Raw genomic sequence first — 8,879 nt, 5'->3', positions numbered from 1 at the left:
TTTCTTCACATTTTGGTAGCACTTGTTTGAGTTGGAAAACATCAAGAACAGTGTATGTCAAGAACAGTCAAGAACAGCGCTTAAACTTATGAAAGGGACTTCTGCCGAGATCATAAGAGACACGCCTCCTTGGCATCCTCGGCTTGGAGGAAGATGCGTATAAAGCCATCGTATGGCCTTGAATGTGATGTTAATTATTGCTGCAATAATAAAAGGTTACTCTTGTAGCCCTGTCTTAAAAATTTCAAGAGAGCGTGATATAACAGTAAAAAAAAAAAAATAATCGCAAAAAATTGACAAGTTTAGCAGCGAAGACGAGCCTGGGACGACGCGACCGTATCCAGGACAGCTGTCCACGACGAGCGAGGACCGGCGTGGAAGGCCAAGAACACCAGACACCAGGAACGGTAAAATGTTTATTACCATCTGGTTGATCGTGGGATTTCTCGGGGAACGAACGGAGGCCAGATAGGGCGGCGATAGCTTGAGCTACCCATATCAAAGTTGCTATTTTGTTCGATGACGCAGTTGGCAAGTACATTTTTTAAAGATCTAGTGACGTTACGAGTTGCATGTTGTCTTTAAGAATTAATAACAACTCCCAACAAATCTTTCTTCTAGAATTGTAAACGCACTGTGCCGGTGACTTCGAAATATAACAACTCAGAGCCGGAAGTTCTAGTGACGATCCATCAGCCGTCTTCTGGCTGTTATTTTTATTTCCAACATGCTGGCACTCGGTGACTGTACTGAGGGCGTTAGGATGTATAAGGACAATGGGTAGGTTAGCAAAGGCTCGGACGAGTTGTTTCATTCGACGTCGAATAACCTCGTCAGACTTCAAAAGAGCATTAGACGAGAGATCAAAAAGTTTGAATTATCCTTCTCGTCGCTCATCGCAGTTTGCAGTACGTCCATTTCTTCTTTACTGATGTAAGAAGCACTTAAGACACCCAAACGGAACATTGCAAAAAAAAAAAAATGGGAATAAAAATTGACGCTTAATCTACCCGTAATTGTAAGTAATTGTGTTATATTTATGTCCAGGCAACCCGAAGTTAGTCTGCGTAGATAGGCTACTTGTCTCTTAGCTGCCGATGAGAAATTTAGCTGGTGCACTACAACCGCTAGCCTGGAGACTTTAACTTGCACGACGCCGTGGTGATACACGACCACACGCCGGCATGATGCTCATCTAGATCAAAACATATTTTTCGAAGATAGACAACTTCCGAAGATACCTGCATGCCACACTGCGAACTCTGCATTATGGGACCTCTTTGGCCATGTGGAGGAGTGGCCTGGTTTTTATTTCGATTGCCCCGTTGACGAAGTAATGCATTTCAGCAGTGCATAAAGTCAGCACTAGCTCGCATTGCACTCATTCATCTTGGTGAGAGTCCCCGTGGAAACACGGACCTCCAGCGGCCGTAAGGACCTGCCCAACCTTAAACAGGAGTAGGAGTACGGCCGGCCGCCTCCCATACCTTTCTGGCGACCTCGGCTACTATTCTTGAGGGTAGCAGAACCTTCCCGGCTCACGGATCAATTAAGAAGCCCATTTAGGAGGAGGTGAAAAGGATGACTGGCCCAGTACACGTCTTGCATGTGCATTTGTAGTCATGTTTACATGCGTAGACACTGGCGCGTCAAGAGCCCCCCCCCCCCCCCGCCCCCCCCCCCCCCCCCCCCCCCCAAGAAACGTCCCCCAGCATTTTAACCGTAGTGGGAGGAAGCACCCACAGTATCATAAATTTAACGAAGGTCACATATTTGAAAATGCAAGCACTGTATTTTGTAAGGGCAAGATTTCGTGAAGTAAGGTTGGCAAATAAAAAAAAAGTACGAGGAGGCCTAAGCTCTTCTTCTGAGTTGTGAATGCGAAAGCATGCCTCCTGCGACGTATACTTCCACCTCGTGTTGTCGAAGGGCTCCGTCCTCTTGCCGCATGAGACGGTTTGAATCGCAATCCGCTTACGCCTCACGCTTTCGGAAGGCTTTGTTCTATCTCCTAGCACGTTGCACCGCTTCTCGTTCTGCCCGCTGTGTATTCGGAGACTTGACAACGATGGTGGATTTCGCTGCCTGCCCCTTCGCTCGTTGTGCTGCGTTATTACGCTCTCTTGGTTCGTTCGCGGTGTACTTGCGTAGACGGGCAGGTTTCACTACTTCCGAGGTTGCGGCCGCCGACGATGTAGATGCTTGAGGCGCCGCCATGCTCGTCGGCGTCGAGAGGAGCAGATGAGGCCGAGCGCGCGCCACCGTGTTCCTTTTACCGCGGCGCGCTGCCGGCGCGAGGCCCGCAGTGCCATTGGGTGGCGTTCCTTGAAACTATGACGCGCGCCGGCCAATGGGAGCCTCGTTCCTTGAAACTATGACGCGCGTCAGCCAATGGGAGCCTATCTATCAGATTGCTGCCACAGACAACAGGCTTCGCTCCGTTGGGAACGGGGAATTAGGGAGCCGTTTGGCACGCAGCTTCAAAAGCTGATATTGCCGGTTCGCTCCATGGGACAGTTAATGCTTTCGCATTGAAATCGAAAATGTAGCGAAGGGGGTGACAATATGCTTTGCACGGCACAATGCCACTAGGATTGCTATGATTTGCAAGAAGTCAATTGAACCCGGGATCCCTGAATAGCAAGCTTTCGCTACACGCGCTCCGAAATGTGGTGCGGTAACACACTTGGCCACTGGGCCCCCCTAGTCTGCACGCAGAGAGAGGTGCCGTGGTAATTAAGCGCACAGCCAAATAGGCGCTGAATGGCTGGTTGGCCGACGCGAGCGCTCGTGACTGCCGTGAATGGAGAGAGGAAAAGGAAGATTTTTAAACAACACTTCCTTTTTGAAGTAAATAAAAAAGGCAAGGAGTACACCGTTTCGACCTGTACGACATAGATTTTAGAAAGAATTAAAAATCAGGCATTAAATATATTTTCTCTAAAAAATTGAAATTTCTCACGTGTAAAATATTTAGGACGACCCCTACGAATTATTTCAAGCAGTTCGCAACAATAAAAAATTTCGATGCTGGGGTTGTCAGTGGCCGTTTAATATGTGTACAGAACGACTATTATTTGCAAAAAGGCGATAGTGTTTTTTTTCTTCTTCTTCTTAACATTTAGGCCGAGAACCGATGTGCCCGGTTTCCGTTCGTCTTGACAAACGGGGCACCTTCGGACGAAGCTGTCGATGTGGAGGCGAATGCCTGGCCACCAGATTGATTATAGCGCTCTGGCGCGGCATGTGCACACACCCTGGTGACCTGTGTGAAGATTCTCCAGGAATTCAAAACATAGGGCTTCCCGTATTACGAGTCAATTGCCCTTGAACAACAGGCCGTTTGGGAATAGTTCGCAGGCGACTGCTTAGAACTGGCGGACCCCTTGAGGTCTTTCATGGCGCCGTATTGGCATCTCTTTTCCTGCTTGAAGGGTCGGCAAAGAAACTTTCGACTGTCTCGTGAAGCTCTTGCCTTCTGCGGTTGAACGTAGCACGTTCGTATATAGTGTTTCGCAGCGGGAGAAAATTATTTTCAAAGACATCTTTCATGCAGTCGTAGTCGAGCTTGTGTTCGTCACTGAGCTTAAGAGAGGCCGAAGCGGCCTTTGCCTCGCGTGCCATGGCGTACAGGAGTGTATTCACCTGAGCAGTGCTGTCTTCCTTGCTGAGTCATGTCGTCGTCGAGATAAGATTGACTTGAACTGTGTAGGTTTATTCTAGCATAGCAATACAGGTATGCGTCGTACCATGTCTGGTTGCGATCTGGTGGAGAAAGGGTTCGCACGCGGAAGCGGCGGGCAGGACCCAGGCTCACCCGGCGGCGGTGGCAATGATGATATCCCAACATCTTCGAGATGGTCAAAGGCATCTCACCATGCATGAGTTCGTTCATCTGCTATAGTGCCTGTGATGTATTATTTTTATATGCTATCAGTAAAACCCACTGATCTCCACTAGAAGGGGCTGGATGGCGCATTGAGCAAGCAGGTTTGAAGCCACCGGAAGTGAGCGCTTGGCAGGCTTTGTAACCGGTCTGAGTGCTGGTTCGAAAAGCGTCAAGGGCGCTGGATTTTCGCTTGTTCCCTCAAGAAAGCCTGCTTGTTGCGCAGTAAGAGCACATGCGGACCCGAGAAGTATCATGGGAAACCCTTCAATGTAAACATTTTAAGACTCTAGTTGATCAAGTTGTGAATATGTCCCAAGTTCAAATGCCTCATTCTAGGGATTTAATCCAGAACCCAATCAAAGACACAAAAAACATGGTCCAAATTTCAACTGAACGCACTGGGAAGCCCAGCGCACGCCCGACTTCCGGGACAAGCATCGAACTTCCAGTGGCTTCATTTGCGCCAGGCTCGGAGAGCAGCTAAGCGCCATCCAGCCCCCAATAGTAGAGATCAGTGGTAAAACCTCAAATGACATCTTTCACTTCACTTAAAATATGTAAACTAGATTGGGTCTAAAGGCCAACTACACTTGGGCATACGCGTTCTGCCCTACCCAAGTTTTCATTCAGCTGAACTTTGTCTCTAGCTCTTGTCCAGTTTCATGTTTATATATTATCAGGCTGAATGCCTTTTTACAAGGTTTCAGTTTCCTCATAGTCTTCCGGTTGTTAATGCTTGATTGTAATAATAGATGGGATGGTAAATGCATGTGGTGCAAAACACATTTCGTCTTTCTTTCTTTATTCTTTATTCAGGGAACTCCTGCAGCGCCCAGAAGGCATTATTGCAGGGGGCGAATAATAACGAAAAGAACATATCAACATTTGCAGCACAAACTAAACATTCCTGTAAAGCGTTCCAGTCCTTGACCGTCCTCACAAAAAACGAATTTTTGCAGAGCTCCGTCCTAGTACAGTATTCGCGTATCTTGTGCACATGATCATTACGTTTGGAAAAATAATTTGGTTTTAAGAGGTATGATGAGCTATAAATACCAGTAGCTTCATGATAAATGTTGTATAAAAATTTCAACCGTAAATTTTTTCGCCGAAGATCCAATGACGCCCATCCTAGTGATTGTTTCATGTTAGTTACACTAGAAAAACGGTCGTACTGGCCCAGGACGAAGCGTGCGGCACGATTTTGTATTTTTTCCAAGCCATCAATGCGATTTTTTTTTGGAAGGGTCCCACACAGTGCATGCGTAATCTAGAAGTGGCCTTACATAGGCAAGATATGCTAGTTCTTTTATTTTTTGTGTAGCGTTTTTTAGGTTTCTTTGGACAAAGCCCAGTGCGCGACCCGCCCTCATAATGACATCATCAATTTGCGAATCCCACGTGCAGTCGGATGACAAAATGACTCCGAGGTATTTTACTTTATTCTCATTCGTTACTAGCTCATTGCTTAAATAATACTGTGTGTCAAATTTATTTTTTTTACGTGTGAAGCTAACATGAACACATTTCTTTACGTTAAGTTGCATCCCCCATTCACCACACCATTGTTCTATTCGATCTAGGTCAGCCTGCAGTTGTCCGGAACCCTCCCCGTTCTTTATACGCGTATACACAGCGCAATCATCAGCAAATAATCTCAGCTGGGAAGTTACATTGACATGAATATCATTGATAAATATTAAGAATAACAATGGCCCCAGAACCGACCCCTGTGGTACACCAGACGTAACTTCAACAAAATGAGACGCCTCGCCGTTTAAAATTACACATTGCTGACGCGAACTCAGGTATGACTGAATCCATTTTAGTGTGGTAATATCTATGCTCAAACAATTCAATTTGTGAAGTAAGAACGAGTGCGACACTGTGTCAAACGCTTTCCTATAATCAAGAAAAACACAATCAGTCTGTTCACCCTTATCTACGGACATGACAAGATCATGATAGAGCTCGGTTAGTTGCGTGACACAAGAATAACCTCTCCTAAATCCATGTTGTGAATCTATGAAAAAATTATGGTAACTAAGATGTTGCATTATCTGGCTGTACAAAATGTGCTCAAGTAGTTTGCAACAAATTGATGTTAAAGAAATCGGCCTGTAATTTGTAACATCTTTTTTGGGTCCCTTCTTGTGTATTGGTATTACATGAGCTACTTTCCAATCATTCGGTAATGACCCCTCAAGCAAAGACTGGTTGAAGATTATAAAAAGATATGGGGCAATGGCGTGAGCACAGCGCTTCAGAACCCTAGGCGAAATTTGATCAGGGCCAATCGCTTTAGTTTCGTCTAAATTTTTTAGTAGCTTTAGGACTCCCTCGACACCAACCTCAACTGGAGGCATATCATCGTATCTGTTTGTAAGCGTTACTGGCGTTATATTGTTCGCAGGCTAAAATACCGATTGAAAATATTCATTAAAGATGCAAGCTTTTTGACGGGCATCTGTAATTAGTTCGTTATTTACTAATAGGTCAGGTATTCCCATCTGGTCATTTCCGCAACGTTTCATAAACTTCCAGAACTGTTTATTGTTATTTTTCATTCCGTCTTCGAGCCGCTGTAGGTAATCGCCTTTTGCTTTCCTCACGGTGACTTTGTACTTTGTCGTCAGTTCTTTCAGTTTCCTATGGTTTACTGCTGACTTTTTCTTTTTGTACCGTGCGTAAGCACGCTTTCGTTTTTTTGTTAATCGTAGAACACTTACGTTGATCCATGGTTTGGCTCTATTTTTTAATTTGGATGCGTCAATACATGGTATGTATTTCTCTGTTAGCTTTATCACTCTCTGCCTGAACAGTAACCACGTGTTGTGCACATCTGTTTCTTCGGCAACGCATTCAAACGAAAGAAAGCCACTAGAAAGCTCAGAGCTAATGCCTTCATAATTTCCCTTTTCATACAAAAACACCTTTCGATCTGAACTCAACTTTACACGTGCAGATTGAAAACGAAGCGTCGCGACTACAGCGTCATGGTCGCTTATGCTCGGTATGACATCGATTCGTTTAACAATGTCGGGATGATTGCACAACAACAAGTCGAGTATGTTGTGTCCGCGCGTAGGTACAAGTACATGCTGGGTAAAACCTAGACTATCAACCATGCACTTCATATCAATATTAAGTCGAGTCATTGTTTTACAGGCACACCCGTCATCGCTCCATGTCAAGTCTGGCAGATTAAAATCGCCACCAAGTACCACACATTCGTTGGTAACACTAGAAACTATTTCGTTTAGGGTGTCTATACAAGTAGAATCAGAATTTGGAGGCCTGTAGAAAACTCCTACGGTAAAACATAGGTTATTGGGCAGCCTGACCCGACACCATACGGATTCTATGTTTTCAGCTAGATCGAGTTGGTGGCTTTGCAAATTATTGTTAACCAACAGAAAAACCCCTCCCCCGTGTAACGACCTATCCTTTCTGTAGACGTTAAAGCATCTAGGGAATACTTCATGATCTAAGATAGAGTCGTCAAGCCATGATTCAGTGCCGAGAATGATATCGGCTTGAACAGATAGGATTAAACCCGATAATTCTTCTACTTTATTTTTTACGCTTCTGCAATTCACGACCATCACAGTGATATCCTTTTGCACCGCTTTCTTTGAATTCGTTTGACGTCAGTTACGTTGCACAGGTACAACCTCCTCTCTTTCACTGTTCCAAGTAAACATTTTCCCATTAATTACAAGCTTATCGTTCATTAGATTTACTTTGCTGATACCTTCTTCCCTTCTAGCTTTTGCGTATGTCCAAAGATGGCGGCGCTTTTCTCTTACTTCTATTGAGTAGTCGTTCGACAGAGACACCGTTGTACCCTTTAATTTAAACGCGTTCTTCAAAAGTGCAGCTTTTTCGTCTAGAGAAGAAAAGCGTATTAATATTGGTCGTGTTTTATTGTCCAGATGCCTTCCGAGCCTGTGTATTTTTTCTATCGTTGATACCTTCACGCCTAACTTCTTGTCAAAAATTTCGGTAACCACTTTCTGGTTCAACGAAACGGGTGATTCAGTAGAGTCTTCCGCCACACCGTAAATAATGAGGTTGTTATGCCGGCTCCGGTTTTCAAGGGCGTCAACCCTTGCAGCCATTGCAGTGACGTTTCTTCCTAAATGCTGGACATAATTCTCGCATCTCTTAAGGTCAGGCTCTAATTTTGAGAGACACTCAACTTTAGTTTCTTCTGGGTCATATTTTTTTGTTTTAATTTAGTGATAAAACTAAAAGGTGTTACAGTTAATTGAAGGTTAGGAACTTCTTAAAGGGGCTGTTCAACGACATTGGGTAGGAATATTTCTTACATTACACAAGCTTCCTGGCACTAGTGGGACCCAAGAACACTCGAACGCAACACCACTGACCAAGAAGCGTCTTCGTCGCCGCGGAACTCATCCATTCATTCATTCGTTCATTCATTCGTTCATTCATTCATTCATTCATTCAATGTTTTATTCAGAAAACATACATCAGACAGTTGTCTAGGGGGCCGTCGCAAAAGGCAGCTAAATGCTTGACAAGGCGTCGACCTCCCCCCCTCCGCACATCACTCAAAGGATAAAAGCAAAGCTTTTATTTCAGTCTCTCCTTCCAAAGCCGCCTTTTGCCCCTTCGCGAAATATGACGACGGAGCTGTGGGGACAATGGCAACAGTACGATCCCCGGGATGCGTCATTGAGCTTTACGATCCTAGCTGTGACGGTATTCAAATGCTGTTCACACGGTGGACGCGAAGACTGCGTACGCGTTCGATCTGGGCTCATGACAATCGATGCCTCGACATACATTCGGGTAGTGGCCCGTGTCCAATCGCTGCAACGACGACAATAGCCGAGCCATAACAATGTCTGGATACAGGGTTGGGCAGAAATACTCAAAAATGTATTTGGAAATACAAATACTGGGATACATTAAAATAGTGCCTAAGTACTGTTACTGAAATATATCTGTAAAAGTGTATCGC

The sequence above is a fragment of the Ixodes scapularis genome, unplaced genomic scaffold, assembly GCF_016920785.2.
Source record: "Ixodes scapularis isolate PalLabHiFi unplaced genomic scaffold, ASM1692078v2 PGA_scaffold3__209_contigs__length_174095766, whole genome shotgun sequence".
In the NCBI taxonomy this organism is placed as follows: domain Eukaryota; kingdom Metazoa; phylum Arthropoda; class Arachnida; order Ixodida; family Ixodidae; genus Ixodes; species Ixodes scapularis.
The sequence above is the reverse complement of the archived record's forward strand: the minus strand, read 5'-3'. Positions refer to the sequence as shown.